At 37.9% G+C, this 23,508-nt stretch overlaps 1 protein-coding gene and 1 long non-coding RNA gene across 4 annotated transcripts in view; one reads left to right on the top strand and one right to left on the bottom strand.

Moving 5' to 3' along the window:
* The window catches only part of LOC146521310 (uncharacterized), a 126,546-nt gene extending 118,487 nt beyond the window's left edge, over positions 1–8,059 (top strand). For 2 of the 3 annotated variants that reach the window (XM_085155021.1, XM_085155022.1), the window contains exons 4-5: positions 193–4,769; positions 6,140–8,059. The gene's annotated coding sequence lies outside the window, so the exon portion shown is untranslated. Of the gene's footprint in view, positions 1–192 lie in introns of all 3 variants that reach the window. The other variant, XM_085155019.1, reaches the window with a different exon arrangement.
* Positions 7,636–8,805, bottom strand: LOC146521309 (uncharacterized). Its single transcript, XR_014873421.1, has 2 exons — positions 8,508–8,805; positions 7,636–8,070 (listed from the first exon to the last, which is right to left on the bottom strand). It is a non-coding gene; the product is annotated as an uncharacterized LOC146521309 (long non-coding RNA).
* Positions 8,806–23,508: the final 14,703 nt, after the last annotated feature.

Below are 23,508 nucleotides of genomic sequence, written 5' to 3'. Positions count from 1 at the left end.
ATCAGTAAACTTATGGAGTTATACAGAATGAATTGTTTGGAAACATGAAGAGTCATTTTTGCCCAGTAAGCTGAGTGTTGTAATGTAAACAGTAAAATGTAATTGGACGTTGGCAGAGATGCTCTTTATTTCAGGCGATGTTCAGGATAAAAATGTTGAAGGAATTTCCTGACTTACACTGCCTTTGATTAGAAGCAGAGCAACGCAGATGGATCCAGTTCTCAACCCTGTCGTCACTGTGGTGGTGGGAAAGAGTTTCTCTGTGACCTTTGTGGAAAACCTTCCAATCAATTATGGGACCTAAAACCACATCAATGTAGACACACTGGAGACAAAATGAACTACTGCAAAGAATGTGGGAGAGGCTTCCACACACAAGTACATTAAAAATACAAAAACTCTTCCACAGTGGGGTGATAAAGCACATCTGTGACCAGTGTGGGTCATTCTTCACCACTGGACATGAGCTTAAAGAACAAGCATAAGCGAATCCACACAGGAGAGACACCATACAAGTGCAGACACTGTGACAAAAGCTTCTCACAATCAGGTCATCATAACAAACATGAACGTACACACATGGAAGTGAACTTCATCTGTGACCAGTGTGACAAGAGCTTCAGGAATCTCAGTTCAAACTCCGAACACAAACGATCCCACACTGTAAATAAACTGTTTCACTGTTACCAATGTGCAAAAACCTTCACTTCATTATCTGCTCTGTGCAAACATCAGCCTGATCATGCAGGACTGGATCACAATGAATCTGAAGAGAGAGAAAGATCCTCTTCTGGTTTCAGGGTCAGACTTAAAAACCTTGAGATCAGGCTCCACAGAGTTCAGATGGAATCTCCTGTAAAGAGTGTCAGCTGATGTCACACTTGGATCTGATGAGGTAGCTCTGATTTCTGGAGCTGCAGTGAATAATCCTGAATGTTACATTTAGGAAGCTGCATGTAGAGCAGGGCGATATGACCAAAATTATTTATCATGATATACATTTGAAAATTTGCAATAACGATATAACTGACTATATAATTGACACTAGACAAAATACTTTACAACTCCTCAACTTTATTAGTGCAAAAAAACCCAATGTATTTGCACTTAAACAAGGAACTGTTTTTTATGTGCATTAAAGTTATATTAAAAATGAACAGTGCAAATGCAAATTCCTTGCTGACAGTTTAACCAAAACTGGAAACTGGCCTCAGCATAACCATGTAGAGTCGTACTAAACATTTGACAGATTTTCGAGCGCCGTGTACCACATAAAATCGTTTCGAGGTCAGTAAACACAACCAGAATTCATACATAAGGCACACGGGATTATAAGGGGCACTATCCATTTTCAGAAAAATCAAAGGATTGATTTTAAGTGTGCCGTATTTTCCAAAAAACACGGTAATAACGACGGCCCGCTAGCATGCTCTACCAAAAATAGTGTTTTGTTGTGTATCTGAGGGACGAAAGCTAAACCAGTTCCACACCACTGAAGTTGCAGCATTTTTACAAACCAATTCTGGTTCATCCGTTTCAGTTAACGATCCACTTTCGCTCTTCTCATTCTGCGTTGCCGCCATGTGCGTATGTAAACAAAGGCACTGCGCATGAGCGTTTTACCCATATTCTATCGCAATGTCATTTTTCTATCGTTGCCCAAAATTACACCGGTATTACCGTGAACGGTATGATATAGCCCAGCCCTAGTTGCATGTATAGATATGTATATCAAGTTTATGTTTTTTTCCTTTGAGGGATTTTAATTCTCTAAAATGTTATCCCTGTTACATTTTAATCTTTGTTCCCTTAGGACACAGTAGTGTTTTGTAGTTGTACTTGTTACTGTATTATTAAAGTTATAGGTATGTCTTGTTTACCAAACTGATATTGTATCAAAATTGCAGATATGGATATGTATGTCAATTTCTTTTATTTGAATGTTCTTATTTTTTCCAAAATTATCTTCTTTTTTTATGTATTTTTTTTAATGTATTCATTGCATGTTTCACCTCAGTTAAATTTCAATCCTTGATTCATATTTAAACTTTTGCTGTGGTAAAATCTTCTCTTGAACCTTTTCTCCCAAAACTACAAATATTTTCACAGCAGTTGCTCTTAAAACTTCCAAAATGAACTAAATCTGTCCACCAGCTTTGAAACAACACCTGCTGTGACTTTATGTCCAGGGAAAAGAAACTCAAGCTAAACTGGTTTTGGGCTGTACTTCCATGTAATACCAGTTTGTACCAGAAGATGGAGCAGTGAGTCAGTGTAACCTTTGTTTAATTAGCGGGGAAAAAAACCCACCTTCTTATTCACAGTGGCAGCAAAGAACTGATAAAAGTTAAAAACAGCAACACACATCAGGACCATTTTAAAGATCACAGGTGACTACTTTTAGTTAATTCAAATCCTATTAAACCTCTATTTTTGGCTCCTCCTTTCACTTTAGTATATTTACTGTATTCTTGAAGTCCACATGTTGTTTTTAATGAATTAATTTTGATCCACATGTTCTGTGGCTGTTCCTTCTTCAACTTCCTGTTGATGTTAAGTCTGTATTATGAAATCCTGATAATGTTAAAGCGTTAGTTATATTTGATGAACTCTGTGTAAAGTTTGTCTTATTAAACAGTTTGGTGTGAAAAATAAATAAATGGTCTCACAACAAGTAGTTTGAGCCATGATTTCAGATTCAAACTAATTTAACTGTTTTCAGTGGTACATGTGGAGGTTTATCATAGGAGGAGACTTGGCTGCTCTCAGCACGGTTCATGCAGCTCATTAAAAACGAAGAAGAAATCAGATCATTTCCTTGAAGAAATGATCTTCAAGGACAAAAAGGTCATGCATTGCAACAGTAGTTTGCAGATGTGTTCTCCCCCCTGCGTGTCTGCATGACTCTCATGCAGCACCAATTTGAAACGCAGCCTAGTGTGAAAGTGCGTTCATGGCCCTACAGGTTGCCAGAGCACAAGAGACAAATTGTGCAAAAGGAATTGGCTGAAATAGTGAAAATGCTGTTATCATAGGATGTAATGAGGATTTGTTCCTCAGTGTTTGGTCTCCTATGCTTATCTGTTTGCCAGATGATTTGTCCCAGCTGTTGAGAGGGGCCGATTGTCTTTAAGGTGCTTCCAGGTAATTAAGAAGTGAGCGCACGGTTTTATATGGTACTGTGATGATAATAAATATAAGAAGAAGGAAATATAAGTTTGACTATGGAGCACATCTCCTTCAGCGTTCAGAATAATGGATTGCATTTCTCTCGGTCAACTGACTGTTTAGGGGAAAAAGCGGCTAATAGTTAGTGGGCTCTGTGTTTGTGGTTGTTGTTTGTTAATCACACCAGGAGTGAACAAAAGCAGAAAAAAACCCTGTAAAGATGCAGACTGTGAAAGTCTGCTTTATACCATAAATCTTACCAGGTGTAACTGTGGTTTTTTTGTGTGTTTTAAGTTATAAGCACATGTCAAGACTTCTGTCTCCCATTGCTGATGTGATCCTCCTTTTCTGTTCCCTATTAATGATCTACAGTAATTTGTGATATTGCCCCCATAAAATAATAAGGCTTTATTGAAATCATTGTGATACAGAGATTTGGATTCTTGTCATCATCATCATCATCATTATTTATTTATATAGCACTTTAAAAACACACATGGTAGACCAAAGTGCTGTACAATACTAATATGCACAGAGTAATAAAAACCAGACATAGCGATAAACATAGCAATAAAATAAAAAGAAAAAAATATCAGTTACCCACAGAGTTAAAAGCCAGAGAATAAAAATAGGTTTTTAATAAAGACTTAAAAACTGGCACTGTCTAATATGGAGAGGAAGGTTATTCCAAAGCATCGGTGCTGCAACAGAGAACGCTCGGTCTCCTCTAAGTTTCAGCCGTGACTTTGGCACCGAAAGCAGCAACTGCTCAGCTGACTGAAGGGAACGAGTGGGGACGTGGGGCTTCAACAAATTTGATATGACTGAACTGTCTAAGCCCGGTTTTTTAAGTAAAGGATGTATGACTGCATGCTTAAATTCCTTGACCTCTTTAAACAGAATTCAAACTATGAGTTTGTCTGTGGAAAAACTAACTGCTGCTCTGTCTCTCTATACAGCACTGACTCAACAGAAATCTGCTGCGTCACCCCCCCTGAACTCTCCATGCCCCAGGAACCCCTCCCTCTCTGATCAGAATTATCCCCCCGGGAAACACCCCTCCTTTTTTTCAGTTCAGTTCAGTTCAATTCATTTTTATTTCAAACATGTGCACTCACAATCATTACAAAATATAATTCCATTCTTTTGTTTGAAAAGGAGTACACTGTTAACCTTTGCTGTAGTTTTCACAGTAAAATACCACAAAATGCCCAGTAACTTACCTGAAAACATTTCTACAATTAATTACTGTAATTTACTTTGCATTATGGGTATATTAAGGTTATTTACATTTACTTACTGTATTTTTTAAAATTGCGGTAGTAGTTATACCGTTAACACATTAGCAGTAGTGCTACTGTATTATGTGATTTGAATGGTTCATCATACTGTTTGTGTATTTTTACTCTTTCAGTGGTTGGTTGCAATAGTGCATTGCATTTTAACTCTTTCACTGCCAACCATTTCCAGATTTTCCTCCAACCTATGCCATTTGTCAGTATGATACCAGTGAAAGTATTATGGTTTTGACTTTTTAGGGGACTTGCCTGTGTGTAAGGTTCAAGAATTCTGATCATCTAATCTGCTGCATGCAGTTGTATGTAGAGATGGACCGATCCGATATTACGTATCGGTATCGGTCCGATACTGACCCAAATTACTGGATCGGATATCGGCGAGAAATAAAAAATGTAATCCGATCCATTAAACATCAAAAAAGCACCTCACAAAACTTGCTACGCGGCGTAACTCGGCTCATAACCGTAGCACGTAGCAGCAGTGTGCATCACGTGATAAAGCGGCTGTGTGTATTTGTAGCCTTGCTAGCAAACCAGCATTTCATCTATGAGGAAGTTTTCCCAGAGAGAAGTAAAGCAAGAGTGTAAGTTCATCTCTGAATGTCTGTAAAGCGTTCCCACGTTAAGCTTAACAACCATACCTGGAGCGACTGCCTCTCTCTCTCTCTCTCTCTCCTGCTGCTTCAATCATGAATCTGCTTAATGATCAGCTGATCGGCTTTTCTGTCGCGAGTCCGTCTCTCTTCTTAGTTTTTGGCCCACTTCTCACCAGAAAGAGGAAACCAGCGGCTGAACAACAGCAGCACGTTTAAGCTTGATAAGCTGTTGTTAGAATTTATTTAATATTACTTTCTACACCAGGATCTTTTTCTAAGCAGCTGACGGCTGGTAACTGTGCAGGGGCGGATCTAGCAAAGTTTAGCCAGGGGGGCCGATAGGGCATGAACAGGGAAAAGGGGGCACAAAGACATACTTTTCTTTCTTATTCTCATTTAAAATGTCTAGTTTTTAATAAATAATTATCTGACTCTTACACACAAAGTTTTAATCTTGTGTAAAATATATAGAAGTCCATTACTGTATATAGTAACTGTTAAGTCTAATATACCCTAGTAAGCTATAGTACTTTTTCCTTTGGGAAGATACCATCTGTGCAGTCTGCAATTCTGTTGAAGAAAGATGTTGAATCTATTTAATTATTCTTGAAAAAATATTTATTTTTGTGCATTTTCCACCTGCATCAAATTAAATTTGATTACATCGATTAAGCATCATGAGGAAGAGGGTGGTTCCCTATTTTTTTTTTTTTTTTGCTGGGAGTTTGCAACCCTATTAGTTAGGTTGCTTAAAATTTCTTCTAAGTACTCTTTAAAATACCAGAATAGGGAGGATGGAGCAGGTTTAACTTTATTAGATTGATCAGTGTTGCTAAACTATGACATATTTTGGACGCAGTATATTTTTTTACATACAGGTATAACAGAATAGCTTTAGTGTTGTTATTTATTTAAACTTGAGTATAAACTTATACAAAATGCAGCAAGATATTAAAAAAACGTTTTGTTGATTAAAAAACACACTATATCGGATTCATATCGGTATCGGCAGATATCCAAATTTATGATATCGGTATCGGTATCGGACATAAAAAAGTGGTATCGTGCCATCTCTAGTTGTATGCACATGCACAGCTGCTGCAAATGTGTGCTTGCCACTGTGTTGCCATAGAGATCAATTCAAGTGACAGCTGCTCCTGGGGAGAGGGAAAAGAATGCAGAAAGGCCTCCTTGTAGGGAAATTTTATAAAGCAAGGTTCTCCAAATCTCTCCCAAAATTCTGTGTTTTCTTAATTGACTTCCATTCATATGTAAAGACTATAAGGTTAACTACAAATAAAAAAAAAAGCAGAATTCACATTGCTGCATCTCCATCACTTATCTCTGATTAACCCTGAACAAGATTCACACTTCCTTTTGTTAATTTTTTTACTTGCCACTATTCTGTTGTTGGATTTCACTTAGGTTGTTGCTGCTGTCTGTTTTTGTGTAATTTTGTACTTGTGACAAGTAGTGAATAAAGTTATTTAAAAAAGACGCAAAAAGGCGAACTTCAGTCAGTGGAGAATATTGTAATAATTTGGGTGAGGCTTCTCAGTCGAGCAGTAACTGAATTGCTCATTTACTGAACGTGCAACATGTACAGAACTCTTCTGGAACTAGTCAACCCAACTTAGTGAAACACACACTGAATGCATGCTGGCCCCGCCCACCCACCTACCTCTACCAACCACCACCACTCCATATCCTGACTGACATGACCTGTGATCCAGTGATTGACAGGAGAGGAAAGACAGGCCAACTTTGTTAACTCTTCGTTAGGATATGCTCCAGAGGACAAAAGATTTTGCACCTCGTTATTGTTGGACCTCTGTGTGGAAACTGCAAACGGGACGTCATAAGGTAATGCAAAGGACTCTCCTACCTAACATACTCGTTTATTAATTAAGAGCATATATATTTTTTTTGTGTGTGGGGGGGGAGGGGGGGCTTAAAATCGGTGTTAGCTTGGTCGAAATAGCACATTAGCTGAATTATTCTGGAAAAAATAGATTGTGTGTGTTTTTTTCTTTTCTTATTTAAATATATATTTAGATATATATTTTCCACGGGGAGGGGCGAGGAACACAGGCGCAACGACAGTCTTTGTCTTTTTCCCGCCGAGTGTGGTGCATTGTCCTCCTGCGCTTCTGTTCTATGACTATTGAGAAGCTGGCCACGCTAACAGTGGGACATTTAGCTTCAGCTCTTTGAAAGACAAGACAAAGCAGCAGGTAAAAATACACATTTAATGAGAACTTTTTTTTTGGAAATTTAGAGACTGCTAAAACAATCTTATCCAGTTTTGAGCTTGCTCATGTAGGTTAGCCTGCTTTATTTAATTTTGTGTGAGCTGCAGTACACAACATTAAAAAGTTAATATCACATTAGGTTGGTGGCGCGAGGAACTCCAACCTAAGTTTAATATTTATTATTTTTTTAAGTGGGAAGGGGAGCATGTTTTTTTTTCCTTTAATACAACGTCTTCCAGGGTCTTTTTCATAGGAAAACCATGTAACGTCTGTGTTAGGTTGGTCAAAAGAGCAATTAGTTGAATTATTCTGGAAAAGATGGGTTGTGTGTTTTTTTTCTTTTATTTACTTATGTAAATATATTTTTCAAGGGTTAAATAAATGCAACATTAAATTAACAATTGTCTCTCTGTCTTTTCCCGCCCAGTGTGGTGCATTGCTGTCCTCCTGCCCTTGCTGGCCGCGCTAACAGTGTGATGTAGCCTCAGTTCTTTGAGAGACAAGACCAAACAGCAGGTAAAAAGACATATTTAGTGAGAATAAAGGTAGACAACATTTTTTTGGAAATTTAAAGACTGCTAAAACAATCTAACCCAGTTTTGAAGTTTCTGATGCAGGTTAGCCTGCTCTAATCTCAACTGTGGTTTATTGTTTCATAGGTTCCATTTAAAAAGCAAGACAGTGTAGTGGTCTGTAAATTAGTCGCAGTTAGTTGCAGTGCCATTGTTAAGGGGTTTAACGTCAGCTTGACAGACCCTCCAAAATTTTTCCTCCAGTGTTTCAGGGTCTGCATGGTTTAAGTTAATAACATTGATCTATAGATAGTTTTTCTTTTAACTTTTTCCCATTTTTTGATACAACCCAAGCAATGTAGATCCCTTCTTTAATAATAGAACAAACAGATAATAGATTGAGATGTTTTTCAGTCACTGTTGTGTTGTTGCCATGCTCTTTGCAAATTAAAAGTTAAGTCAAATTCAGACACATGCAGCCATGTACAGGTGTAAATTTTGTGGTGTTTGTAGTTCAGAATTAAGACAATTTTGTTATCATACGAAGAAACATCAGCACACAGCTAATTATCGATTCACATGTGGAATAGAGCAATGTCCTTCTTCCTATCGAACATTTTCTGCATTCAGATCCCATATGCACAGGAACCACCGCTATCGCAGGGCTCAGACTAAACACACCCATTTTAAAGGAAATCTTGCTTGTGGAGTTGAGGCATGTTTCTATGTGGCAGAGAATTTTTCAGCATTATGCACTCACTTGAGATTTCATATTAAAGATGGCAAGAAAGTTGTCTGTCCTTATGATGACTGCCACAAACATTTCAGAGTGCGCTCATCTTTTGCCACACATTTATCCAGGAAACATAAGCCGGTGATAACAACTCAGGTGTCAACTCTCCCTGAAAATATAGACTGTACTCAGCCTTCTGAGGAGAACCTGACTCCAACTCCATGTGATCATCTAGAGGAGTGTGATAATCAACAAGAGACATTTTCACATAATTTGGCTCTTTTCTACCTGAAAATGCAAGCCAAGATGCTGTTGCCAGCGAGCACAATACAGTGTATTCTTGATGGATTTCAGCATGTCCATAGCACTTCTATGTCAGATGTTTTTGACAAGTTGAAGGGCAAGCTTTCTGAGCTAGACATACCACAAACTGAGATAGAAATGATTATTCAAAATCTTTCTAAAGAGGATGTCTTCACAATATACAACAAAGGAATACTCAGATCTGACAAAACAAGGAGAACATTTTACAAGCAGTATTCTGACTATGTTGAACCCACCCAGATTTATCTGGGAAGTGATGCTGCTGGAAAGGAATGCTTTTGCCAGTACATTTCCATCAAAGAGACATTAAAATCCCTCCTTAGACAGTCAAGTGTTAAAGAGCAATATCTGGTGGTGGAAAGAAAAGCGTCTGGACTTCTTTAAGTTGCTTGAAGACATTTCACCTCTCATCCCAGAAGCTTCAATGAGGGATTTCTTTATGTCCTCCTGTTCCTCCTTGTTGACGTTGCTCCTCTTAGGTGGCATCTTTTCGGTGTTAAGGCCTATTAGTTGAGAAGCACCCTTGTGGCCTGTCCTGGTAGTTTGCCTCACTGGCTGTTGGTGGTGCATGGCCCAGCCTGCCTCTGAGCTTTGTTTGGTGGTTGAGCTTGGTAGGGTTAGGCGATTATCCTCACTGGCTGGTGCTCGTGGCTGACGTTTTCTGACAGCTAGCCTCTCCTGCTGGTGGTGAAGCCGAGCTTGGCCTGAGCGCTAGCCTCTCTGGCTGGTGGAGGAGCCCGGCCTTTTTTCAGGGTTAAGTTGAACTCCAGCTGCAGCCTCTAGGGCACTTCACAAAACCAAAGCACAAACTTCTTGGACAAGCTCGACAAAAAATCCACCACAGCTTCTCACAGGTGAGCTGTACGTCCGATGTTCCCATGGTAAGAACGTCTCCAGTGATGATGTGATGAAGCTGTTTCCCGCGGACTCCTCTGTATCAACTATAATTCATTAAAATGATAAACTATAATTAGCCCAGCCTGCCCAAACTCAGCAGCTGCCTCGCGTTTCTGCGTTTCCAACCGGATGCGATTAGTCACACATATGGAATCGATTTGACCCTACCGGAGTACTTCCGGTAGGGTCAAATGGTCAAGGCTAGGGTCATCAATCAAATTTTGACACAAGCAGGGGTGTTACTTTTTTCACATTCACAAGCTAATCCGTAATTTAGGTCCTCTAGCTACCCAGCTATCTAAGCTGAGCACTTGGCTGTAGGGGAAACTTGTTTTGTAAAGTTTGTTTAGCTAACTTTAATAAATTTAGAATGAATTTACCCTGATTAAAGAAGTCAAGAGAGCTTAGTGACTAACCACGGTTACTGTACTTTTATTATGAGTATTATACTGTAAGAACTTCTGCTCCTGTGCAAAAAGCAGCATGTTTTCTGTTGCTTTCCACGTGTGGAAGGACATTAACACCAACTTTTAAAAACCTGGCACTTCAGTAAACCCTCATTAGTCAATAGCTACGGATTAAATAGCAAAGCCCGATACTTATGTACTGAAACCAACTACTTCCGCTTGTCAGCTTAAGTTAAAATGTTACATTTTTCCTCTGATTATTTTCTTAGCATTTTTTTTTACTGAGTTTGTTATATTTAATATCGTTTAATATTCAGATTAAAAAACTGTCCGAATTAGTTTTATTGAGTTACGTTCACAAAGTCACATGTGCAGTACTCTGTACAGCTAGCATCCTTTAGGACAGGGGTGTCAAACTCAAATATACAGTGGGCCAAAATTCAAAACTGGATCAAAGTCGCGGGCTAACATTAATATTCATTGGAAAAAAAAACTTCCTCCAAATATAACAAGGAATCTTTTCTTATGGACTCAAACAAGTTTTGCTGAAAAACTGAATATGGAACAAGCTTAATACTAAACAATATATATAACTTATATAAACGTATATATAACTTAATATTACACACATGCAAAATCAAAATTCCAATTAAATAACACATCAGTGGAATTCATTTCTTAAATAAAAAATGCATTTGCAGCCTTCTGAATTAAATTTTTATCATTTTATCATTTATCAAATTTTCATTATATTCTCCCACCTGTCCAGAAAGCTCCTGTTTTCTGCCTTTCTTTTTGCCATTTTGGGATAGGTAGCATGGCAGTATTTGCATGGTTGCTATGACTATGGTCAACAGAGGAGAGGGTGCTAATGGGTCCTGTCATGACTGACGTGGCAAAACACCAACAGAGCATTCTGGGAATTGTAGTATTAGCAGTACATGCACTGTATAATACTGGCAGGCCAGCTCTAATATAAATTTTGTATGGCTTCGCGGGCCAAATGTAATTAGGCTTCGGGCCAAATTTGGCCCGCGGGCCAGAGTTTGACACCTATGCTTTAGGACAAATAATAGGACAAATAATTTGAAGCATTAATATTTCTTGTTCAGTACCACTGCTGATAACACCTCTGTATGTTGTGACCAGGATGCAGCAGCAGACTGAACCTCGACCGAAACCTGCTCCATCATCTCATCTTTGCAGATGTCCATTTATAAAGCATCAACAACTCAAAGGTAAACATGATATTAGAAAATGTGTTAGTATAGAAGGCATTTAAAACAAATAAAAAATAAACAGCTTATATGTCAGCTGTCGGCAGAACTGCAGGACTGAACAACTTGAGATCCCAAGTGTATGAGGACATAGAAGGAATCGGCTCTATTTCAGATTTGAGAGATAAACTTTATATTTCAGTTTTTGATGATTCTGTTCTGTTTGTGATTACAGGAGCCGTCCACAGATTCAGACCTCAGCACCACCCAGTGACAGCAGACAGATCATCCTATATCTTCAATCTTTGTAGTAACTCCAAAATTAACTGATGGAAACAGTACAAAGGTTAAAGTACCACATGTGCTGTCAGTAAAATCTGCAGCTGTTTTACTGATAAATTTAAAGACAAAAGGTCAAAAGCATTAATCACCCCTGTAACTGTGTCACTATACATCAGCATTAACAGAACCTCAGTTTGGTGTTTCAGAAAACTGCTGATCTCAGACCTGCACAACTTCTGTTTTAAACACTGAATATACTCAGCTACATGAAGAGCACATGATGTTTTCTCTGACACAATTAAATAAAATCTGATTAAAGTCAAAGTTTGTTACTTGTATTTGAACTAAAAACTTGTGATCTGGAATTTTTTTCTTTCACTGTTTTTTGACAATAGTGTGTTATTTAGTAAGTAATTCAGAGTCATAAATACCAGAGTAACCAGAAGGAAACATATATTTAACTTTCTACAGGACTTAAAGCTATTATATTATGTAAAAGTCCCTCTGAGGATTATCTGAGTACTTCTAACATTACACAAAGCAAAGGTCTCCATCAGTGTTCATGAAATGCTGGGTTTATCCTTCTTGTGAGGGAGCTGCTGGTGAAGATCACGAGCCCTGCTTGATCCCGGCGATGAGTTTCAGTCTTCCTGGTGTTTCTAAAATGATGCCTCTCACTGTGGGTCAACAGAACATCTGGCACAGGACAACTGTAATGAAAGAAATTGAAGAAGTTTTGAAAAAGAAATCTTGGAAATGCCCTATATGTGAGAAGCAGATTTTGTATTTACTTTTCTTTTGCCAATCAAGATAACTAAAAGTATAATTTTCTTAACCTTGTCATCTTCTGTATTGTCTGTTTTGGGATCTGGGCTTGTACTTCCCAGCGCTCATGAGACTGCTTTTGGTGCACTGTGATATGAGGTGCTAACCTGTTGACAGTGTTGGGAAGGTTAATTTTAAAATGTATTCCACCAAAGATTATAGAAGTAATGTATTCTGAATACTTTGCAACTACATGAATGTACTATTGCTGTGTGATTTATTACTATTACTGAAGGCTACTCGCCATACCAATACCAACTAGATGTTAAAATCTTAATATAAATGAGTAACAGTAGGGTGGACATTAGGTAAGGCTGCACTTTTTGCAGCGATCTCGTATAGAAAACTATTCCACGTGTATATAAAACAGGTCAGCGGCTCCAAACCGTAGTAAAGGGACCTCTGGCTAATACGTCAGGTTCTGTGTTGGGCTCGTAGCTGAAAACTAGCTTTACTTTGTTGTCTGGGTCAAGTTTGCTAGCGAGAGACAGAGAGAGGCGTTGAAAGGCTGCTCCAACTGAACTTATTGTTTCGGAGGAAAACACGAACACAGTGTACAGTCGAGTCTTAATAGCTTACTTACAGCTGGGCTCGTCAGGCACTCTTTTTGGCTGCAGTGGTTATTATTATATTTACATGCTTCCAGCTCCCGTTTTTGCTCAGTGACAGCTCGTACTTTTCCTTTCTCTCCCTCCCTCGCTCACAGACACATAACGGGTATGGCAGTCCATTCTCCCTGCAGCATGGACTACACTGCCCATGAGGCTACATTGTTTAGGGCGATGCCTGTAACACTCTGCTATTGCCTTCATATTAAATCACTTTTTTATAATAATTTTTAGAGCCTCTTATTGGCTTGTGGTCAGTGAAGATGGTCGCCTGCGGGTTCAAGCTCATTACATCTCCAACCCACATCCACTACCACTTTTTACATTTGAAGGATTAAAAATGTAAAAAGTAATGACTAGTTTATATTTATGAAAAAAACTTTATGCAGAAAAAGTAGCAAAGAAACAAAAACATAACACATGGACACTTTTGCCACGAACAAGCTGAAGGGATGGATTTTTTTTAATAAACCCAGATTGTTTTAAAAAACACTTAGAACCAAATTTATTTATCAGCAGCATGAATAGTAAAAAAAAACACAATTTCGTTTTAGCTGTCAAAGTCGATTTAACTGAAGTTACGTGTTTCCAGTTAGTGTTGAGGTCGCAATATGGCGCTCCCCGGTGGGTGCAGCCAGACGCTCTTGAAGAAAGGGGGCGATCCACAGCCGCTCACTTTCTGACTACCAGTTCGTGGGGGAGGGACCAAGATGGCGGCTTGAACAGTCGTGTTTTTTCAGGAGCTCCGAAAGACCGCAAAATTTGCTAAGCAACTTTATTCTCTTTCCACTCAAACTATAACTATGGATGCCCAAAAGGTTATTAAGAATGCAAAGCTGCAATTTGTGCCGACAAACCCCAACGTTAAGACGTCTTTGCATGCTAAAGTCAGTGACCATGGCTATGCTAGCACTGAAGCTGCCAACTAGTGATGTGCGATACCACTGATTTCCTTTCCGATCCAATACCAAGTAATATTCAGGGTGGTATCGACGATACTGATCCGATACCGATACTTTGTACAAAAACTTATTTTATTTATTGTATCTCAAATTATAGCGTCATAATGATTACAGGACATCAGAGTACTTGTTTCCAACAATGACGGCAGCTGCTTAGTTTTAATAGTACTCTTATTTCTCTTTCTGAGTCGCAAAAAAACTTTTAACATATTTTCAGGTGAGAATGTAGCTGTGTAAACTTCAAATATCTGAGCCGACCGACACATCGTCTTCAAATCCCCGAGGTCTTTCGCTACTCGGGTTAAACATGATATATAAGTCACTTAGATAACTTAAAAATGTTATTGTTTGGCTTTTTCAGTGTTTTATTTGTTCGTGAGTAAATCAGTTTGGCTGAGATTAAAGTTATTAGATTAGATTAAATTTAATTTAACTTTATTAATCCCTCGGGAGGGTTCCTCCGGGGTTTTCACACAGCTGAATAAACGTCAAACAGAAAACTGATTAAACAGAAGTGTGAGACGGTCGAGAGTTTACGCCAGCGCCCGGTTATATTTTAGATAGCAAGGAGCAGACGGCAGAGTTTCACTCCACCGAGGGAGCTCGTGACCTACTACCCGGCTTTCTCGACCACGAAGGCCGGGTCCTCAGGTGGAAGCAGCTTCTGAATTTGGACACCCCCGCTGTTTCCGGACATTTAACGTATTTCATCCGATAAATAAACACTATAAAATGTATTTATCCCACCAACAGCCTTTTTGAATGTCTCCCTAGTGTGGCCACAACACCTCACATTTTTGCCACATGTATCGCAAACCACGTCTCAGTTTTTGTGGAGGTAAAATGGGTTCGCACATGACTCCAATTACGCTCAGCCATTGTTGCGAGTGCGCACGCCAAGGGGCTGCGAGACAGCCTATTTCGCAAATTACTATGAAAGGTGGAAGAGGAAATAGTTCCTTTGAATGTAGATGTAACCCAGTGAGTTTACACAACTCAGTAACGCACTACAACATTGTTATTGTTAATTGTGATTCATCATTACTCTGTTACTCACTGAGTTGATCAAAAGTAAATCAATAATAAAAGATAAATACTATAAATATAAGAATAAAACCCAAAGAGTATATTTAACACCCCTACTGGTTAGGAAGGAACAAGCCCCGCCTTCCCCTGCTCTGTACCGTCACATGCTCAGACACAGAGAGAAACGGAGGTGCATGAGACCATCGCTGATTTTCACCGCCAAGCTTTTTGCTGAAAAATAACTATTAACTCGATAAATTGAGCAAATATCCATACCGGAGATCTGCATGGACCTTGGAGAAACGGACCTGATTTGTTGTGAACATTTTGGACCTTGAAACCATCGCGGTGAGTCAGAAGCTGTTAAGCTAACCTTGAAGCTAAAAAGCTAACAAGAAGTTAACGGGGAATATAATGGCCCAATTTCAATGTTGTAGATCTGCACGGGAGCGGATGAAGTGGACAAGATCCTCTCTGAGAGTTGAACATTAGAAGTGTGCTGGTGAGTTTAACTGGGACTGGGCGAATCAGGCTAATTGAAAAGCTAACTAGCCTGGTGCTTATAGCTGTAGCTGTAGCTGACCACGTTTTCACTGTGGGAGAACACACGGGGTTTCCCACGGAGTTCAGCCATTCTGAGCACTCAGCTTGTGTGCTGATGATATTCTAGTATTACTTGTTGAATATTAAATGCACTAAAATAAGATGATGGAATAAGTTAATTTTGATTTTAAAGGTCATGAATCTACTTTATTTTTGTTACATTTGATGCTCGAGCGGCACTGGATAGATGTCCGTGTTTATTCTTACTGTGCTGATACGTTACCACATACTGTAAAAGTACAGCCTGTGGGTTTTGTATATTCTTTTGGTAATTTTATTCTGTACATTGAGTGTAAATAATATATTGCTTCATTGCTATGCAGTGTAAAGCAATGCTTCTGTAATTCAGTTAAAGGGCAATACTGTAAAAAAAAATAATCTACCATAGTTTATGGTTTATTTCTGATTGCTGATAGAAATGTGTACCTTGATGAATAAGCTGATTGTGATTTAAAGATTGCATTCATGATTAAGATGCACTGTATGGACTATAGTTAGAAATTAGAATTAATGTTTTGTGCTTGTTTTGTTATAGCACTTGCATTATTTACACATATGGCCATGTATATCATTAGAGTGTGAACTGAATTAGTAATAGTCCTGTTGTTTACAGGCTAGGTTTTTTTTTATGGGATCGTGAGACCTGGATTTCTTCCTGACGAGGAAGATGGCGAGCCTTTCCCTTTGAACCGAACCACAGCCATTCCGAGTTGGCCCAGAAGGGCAGGTTGCTCTTCTCTCACGAACAATTGCAACAGTGCGGTAGGACGAAATCGCACCAATCACAGACTTTTGACCTATTGGATTTGACTTGACTGAACACTGACTATTAAGCCGGCAAGACTGACATATCTGAGCTCAGATAGGATTCTGATTGTTATTATTATTGCTGTCACTGTATTTTATTTTATGTTTTCATTTCTGTTCATGAAATGCTGTTAAATTGTTGCTAAATAGTTTAATACAATTCATAGCAACTTTACCTGTGGCTCCAGTCATTCTTCTCCACGCAACTCACTTTATCCCTCCTACGAATCTAGCTATTGGCCCATTCTCTCCATCTTACTATAACTTCTCCTACCCTATCCTGTAGTTGGCTACATAGACAATCCGAATGTTATAGTTTCTTTCCACTGTGTTCCTGTTAATGATAAACAACAAATTTACCCTAATTTACTAAAATATCGATATTTTAATGTGAGAATCGATTCTAGAACATAAATGATTGGTATCAGAGGAATCGATATTTCAGGATCGATCCGCACATCACTACTGCCAACGTGGGCCTAAACAAGCGAGAACGGGGAGCAGACTCGGCGCCGCCAACTCCATCAAAACAACCACCAGAGGAGAAAAGAACAAAATCTTCAGAGAAGGAAGATGATATCTCCAATAAAACTATTTTGAAGCAATTCTGGGACTTGAGAAGAAATTTGAAGTACAACTGGAAGATATCAAGGAACAAAACAGACAAAGTGCAGCTATGGTTGCCAGCTTGGCTAAGGCTGTAGAGTTTAATGCTGCAGAGATAGTTGATTGCAAACTGAAAGTTGTTAAATTGGCAAAAGCGAATGTCAGGGTCCTGGGTCCCCTGACCCAGCATGTTTAGTTCTTTGTGCTTTTTGTATTATTGTACTTGTGTGAGTTATTCTATGGTTTCTAGTTTCGATTCCTTGCCCTTCATGTTTCTCTGTGTAAGTCTGTGTCTGCATGTTTGAGTTTACCTCTGTGTCTTTTGGTTCTTAGAGTCCTCTACCTTATGGTTTGTCTCTGTGTTTCTTAGTTGCTGTCTCCACCGTGTCAAGTTCGCGTCTCTAGGTCGTACTTCCTGTTTTACTTTGAAGGTCCGTGTCTTATGTGAATGCATCCTGCTTTCCTTGTCTCGTCAGTCCTGATTTCTCCCAGCTGTGCCCTCCTTCTGTGTCTCATTCCCCTCGTTACTTCCCAGTGTATTTAAACCCTGTGTTTCTCTGAGTCAGTGTCGTGTCGTCCCTCTTGCTGTGTGGATCTCCTTGTGTATCCCTGTGAGTTTTAGTTTGTTGTTTCCCAGTTTAGTTTGTATGTTTTTCCTGCCAGCCAATAAAGCTGTGACTTTGAGTTAACACCTTGAGTCTGAGTGCCTGCATTTTGGGTCCTACTCTTGCCTGCCACACTGCACTCCTTGACAGCGAATGAACAGCTGCTTAAAGAAAACAAAGACTTGAAAAGAAGAGTGAGAGAACAAGAGCGCTACCGAATGAGGTGGTGCTTAAAGCTGAAAGGGGTGAAGGAAGACAAAAATGAAAACATTAGAGTGAAGGTTTTGCAAACGCTTCAGAAGATTGCCCCTGACTTGAACTTAGAAGAGGCCGTTGATATTGTCCACTGCTTAGGGAAATGAGTTGATGGAAGAAACAGAAACAACATTATTCTATTCACACAAAGGCGAATTAAAGAAGAATTGTGGAGGCGCACCAAAGATTCTTCAACCTGCAAGCAAGAAGGCATCAGCTTCACAGAGATGTTGCTGCAGGAGGACATACAAGATCGACAGCGCCTCTGGTGGAGGAGGCAAGACGTGCGGGTAAACGAGCCTACTTTCGTGGTCCACATGCCTTCGTTGATGGATGCAAAGTTGAGGAAAGACAGGAGAACTAAAAATGACGAAAAACTGAAATAGTGGAAACTTGTTCGCAGTCTGAGGAGCTCAGCATTTAGTACTTCTTTTTTTTTTTTTTTTTTTCACGTGGTGAGTGATATTCTGTCTATAGTTCATGTTGAATGTTAACATTTGTTTTGGTTCTTTAAAGGTTAGGGGTTTAAGAGAATCTGTTAAAAGAGAAGCCTTATTTTTGTACTGCAAAGGTAAAAATTCCAGCTGTATTTTTCAACAAAAGAGACTCATTCAGCTGAGAGTGATGTATCTTTTTGGTCAAACCAATGGGGTAGCAAAATCCTGTTCAGCCATGGCTCAACGAGGTCGGGGGGTGTAGTAATTTTATTCTATAACTTTCCTGGGGATCTTGTAATACAACGGACTGACTTGAAGGGTCATTGGTTGATTGCTGTAATGATAGTTGAAAGTTTGTTTTTCATTTTAGTCAATGTTTATGGATATAATAATGAAAGTCAGAATAAAATTATGTTAGAAGATATAACTTTATTTATTTATATTTTTGAACTTAAAGGTCGATACCCTACGGCACAGGTGTCGAACTCCAGGCCTCGAGGGCTGGTGTCCTGCAGATTTTAGATGTGTCCTTGATCCGACACAGCTGATTTAAACGGCTAAATGACCTCCTCAATATGTCTTGCAGTTCTCCAGAGGCCTGGTAATGAACTCATTTAATTCAGGTGTGATGACCCAGGGTGAGATCTAAAACCTGCAGGACACCGGCCCTCGAGGCCTGGAGTTCGACACCCCTGCCCTACGGAATACATTTTAATGGGTGGTGATTGGAATATGACTCCTGATTAATGGACTGATAGATGGCCCTCAAGGACAGGCAGACCACAAAAAAATAACCTAATTATAGATTTTTTGATAAATAACAATTTGACAGATATTTGGATATTAGAGAATTTAGTATTCAATTCAGTAAAAACACAAGTCAAAAGCTAAGAGAATATGAATGTAAATTATTCCAAGAAATTACTTATTGCTGTAGTAAAGACGATCTAAACAGCCAAGAAAGGAGTAAACTTATGGAGTTGCAAACTAAATTAGATCAGCCCTACCTAAATAAAGCAGAAGGAGCTTTTGTGCGTTCACAGGCCAAGTGGATTGAGGAGGGGGAAAGAAATTCCTCATATTTTTTTTTTTAATTTAGAAAAGAGCAGACAGAAATGAAATTTTATATCTTCCCTGTTAATTGATGGCATTGAATGTGACGACCCTAAAATTTTGGAAAATGAAACTTATACATTCTATTCCAATTTATACTCCTCACAGTTCTCCCAAGCAGATTGTGATGTCTTTTTTTGATCAAATAGATAATCTGATCCCTAAAATTGATGAATCATTTAAGGAATTTTGTGAATCTGACTTTAGAATTGAAGAGTTAGATGCATCTGTTAAGAAAATGGTGCTTAATAAATTCCCTGGTCCAGATGGGCTTACAGTTAATTTCTTCCAATTTTTTTGGGAAGACTCAAGGGAAATGTTATTCAAAGCTATACTGGCCAGCAGTGTTGGTCAAGTTACTTGAAAAAAGTAATCAGTAATTAATTACTGATTACTTCCTGTTACTTTACTGATTACTTATTTTCAAAAGTAATTAATTACTTAGTTACTTAGTTACTTAGTTACTTTTTAAAAACATGATTTACAACCTGAATAGGTGATAAAGCGATAGATCTTTCAGCCCAATTCGACTTTTTCTACATAATCCATCATACAAAATGTAATCAAATGGAAAAGTCTCTTTTTAAAACTTGTTTTGTTAGTTTTAATCTTTTAACTTTATGCATGAAGCAAAATTTTAATTATATGCACCATTCTCTGACTGGAAGAAATTAGTTTAACATTTAAACCTATTCTCTGCACATTCCAGCACATAATATATATATATATATATATATATATATATATATATATATTTTATTTTTTTTGTGTTTACACTCACTCTTTCAGATGCAAGTAAAACACAGCAGAAAATAAATAAAGTCAAAGACTAGCGGTCCTTTTGCTCTATTTTCACCTGTAAAGCAGGAGTAGAGTAGGCGGAGGTTTATCCTGGTGCAGGTGTGCCGCGGTCAGTGGAAGGATACCGCAGTTTCTCTGTGAGTTTCTCATTACGTCGTAGCTACTCGGTGCTTGCTTGGAAGTTTAGGGGGGTTTTTTCGCTGTAAAAAGAAGTTTTCTTCCCACGCACAATGGACACTAATGTTTTTGTCACTTTTTACGGAATCAAACTCAAAATAAGGTCAGTACTTCCACGCTTTAAACGCTGCACGCTCATACTCTCTCCCGCACTCGATATATGATCCATTGTTGATCTGCACAGAGCTGTTGTCACGAACGTCGCACTCGCTTACGTCACTGTCATGAGACGTTCTCGCAAGAAAATCACGGTTTTAGTAACGCAGTAACGCAGCGTTCCTACGGGAAAGTAACGGTAATCTAATTACCGTTTTTGCAATAGTAATCCCTTACTTTACTCGTTACTTGAAAAAAGTAATCGGATTACAGTAACGCGTTACAAGTAACGCGTTACTGCCCATCTCTGCTGGCCAGTATTGAAAAGGGAGAATTGATGTCTAGCATGAAACAAGGATTAATTACATTAATTCCTAAACCAAACAAAGATAAGCGACAATTGGATAACTTAAGGCCCATAACTTTATTAAATACGATTATAAAATTTTCTCTAGCTCAATTGCAACAAGGCTTAAACAAGGGGTTTCAAGTATAATTAGTGAGACACAATCACGGTTTTTGAAAGACAGGAACATTCATAATAATATCAGATTGGTTTTAGACTTACTGGACTACAATGATCTAATTAGTGATGACAGTTTTATTCTTTTCTTGGACTTTTATAAAGCTTTCGATTCAGTAGAACATCCTTTTATTTTAGAAACACTAACTGGATTTGGGGATAAATTTAGGAAGATAATAGATATACTGTATAATGATATAAATAGCTCTGTGTCGTTAGGCTATGGCACTGGTAAAAGATTTAGCGTCAAAAGAGGAATTAGGCAAGGGTGTGGAAGCTCTCCGTTGTTATCCATAATGGTTGTGGAGATGCTCGCAATTCTAATTTAAAACAGCAGCGTTGCTGGAATTGAGATTATGCATAATTTTTTAATAATTAGTCAACTTGCAGATGACACTACTCTTTTCTTAAAAAATGAACATCAGATTCCCCTGGTAAAACAAATAATCACTACATTCTCAAAAGCTTCAGGCTTAAAGTTAAATTTAAATAAATGTGAACTATTGGCATTAAAGGAGTGTCATTCACAATTACTGTACGGTATAAAGGTGAAGAAGGAGGTAAAATATTTGGGCATCACAATTTCAAAAGATCACAAAGTCTTAGAAAAAGTAAATATTTTAGATAATATTGACAAATGTAAGACAATCTTATTAGTGGTTACAAAGAGACATCACAATTTTTGGAAGAATATTATTAACCAAAATGGATAGTTTATCTAGATTTATATATCCAGCTTATTCTTTATCAATATCAAATAAAGTTATTAAAACAATTAATAGCTTGAATTTTAACTTTATTTGGAGGAATAAGTGCCATTATATATCTAAAGATGATTTGGTTAAACCATACATTGAAGGTGGTGGAAACGCAACTGACTTTGATATAATGAATGGTGTTTTAAAACTTAAATGGTTAAAATCCTTCCTAAATAATCCACACTCCATTTGTTTTTTTTTATACCAAGTAAGGTCTTTAACACATTGGGGGGTATCGATTTTCTCCTAAAGTGTGACTTTGAAATTACTAAGCTACCTGTTAAACTCTCTGAATTCCATAAACAGGTCCTTCTTTATTGGAAAACGTTATTTAAACATAATTTCACTCCACATAATAGCCCAATTTGGAACAATAGATATATACTGATGAACGGAAAATCTTTTTTTATTCAAGATTGGTTATCAAAAGGTGTTTTGGCAATTGGCCATTTTGTAGATGAGGAAGGACATGTTCTAGGACATCAAGATTTTTGCCAAAAGTTTAATATCCAATGTTCTAAAAGTAAATTTAATCGAGTTATAAAATCCATTCCATTGTCACTTAAAAACATAGTTGTAAATGATATAATATATTCTGACATCTCCCCCAAGTTAAGGCAATTATATATAGATGATATTCGATTTTGTGCTGTTAAATGCAATAATACGTTTCTAAGATCTTCATTAAGGAGTCTTTATTCTCCAAATTTACTTAGATGTAATTACATATTAAAAGATTTCCAAAGGGAAGAAATTGAAAAAATAAGAACTGATCATATCACCTTCTCTATCCCTCCTAAAGGGAAAGAAGTCCAATTTAAGATTTTGAATAAAATTTACCCGACAAATAGACTTCTTGGTGATAGTTTCAAAATAGAAACTGGTAATTGTGTATTTTGTGAAAAAGAAAAGGAGGATTTGAACCATCTATTCTTTTTGTGCAATTTTATACAAATATTTTGGTTGGATTTTCATACCTGGTTTTATTCCAGTGGGATTCAAATGACCCCATTTACCTTAAATATGATAATGTTTGGAGTGTTTTTGAAAGAAAAGAAAGCTAATTGTGGTGTTAATGTGTTATTAATCTTGTCCAAGCAATTTATACATGTCGTTTTTTTTAAGACCAAACCAACACCAGCTTACTGGAAAAACGACTTAAACCCGTTGGTTAAATCTTTGACTTTAGTTAAATAGAAAAAGGCTGCTTTTTTTGTTTCCTTTGTGGAAGATTTTGTGAGTTTAGTGAGTTAATAATCTGTTAAATTATATGACCCCATCTTTATATTTTCTTTTTTTTAGGTATGAAAGTTGCTAATATGTAATGTATGTTTATTCTCTGAATGTGTTATATATGGTGCATTTTGTTTGTATGTTAATATTACTAATAAAAAAATAAAATAAAAAAAGACTACCAGTTTGTCTAAGGACACTACGTTGTGACGAAGGTAGGTAGTGTCCTCATGAGCATCCGTCCCCTGAATTCGGACACAGCAAATGTTCTGATCCCATAGGAGCGCTATTGGCGCTAATTTTGAAATAACACACCACGGGATTACGTTGTGCAGCTGAGTCACGTGACCGCACAGCAAAAAAATCGCTGCAGTGCTGGGTTAAAGG

Source organism: Neolamprologus multifasciatus, chromosome 3 (assembly GCF_963576455.1).
Source record: "Neolamprologus multifasciatus chromosome 3, fNeoMul1.2, whole genome shotgun sequence".
Classification (NCBI taxonomy): Eukaryota; Metazoa; Chordata; class Actinopteri; order Cichliformes; family Cichlidae; genus Neolamprologus; species Neolamprologus multifasciatus.
The sequence above is the reverse complement of the archived record's forward strand: the minus strand, read 5'-3'. Positions and strand labels throughout refer to the sequence as shown.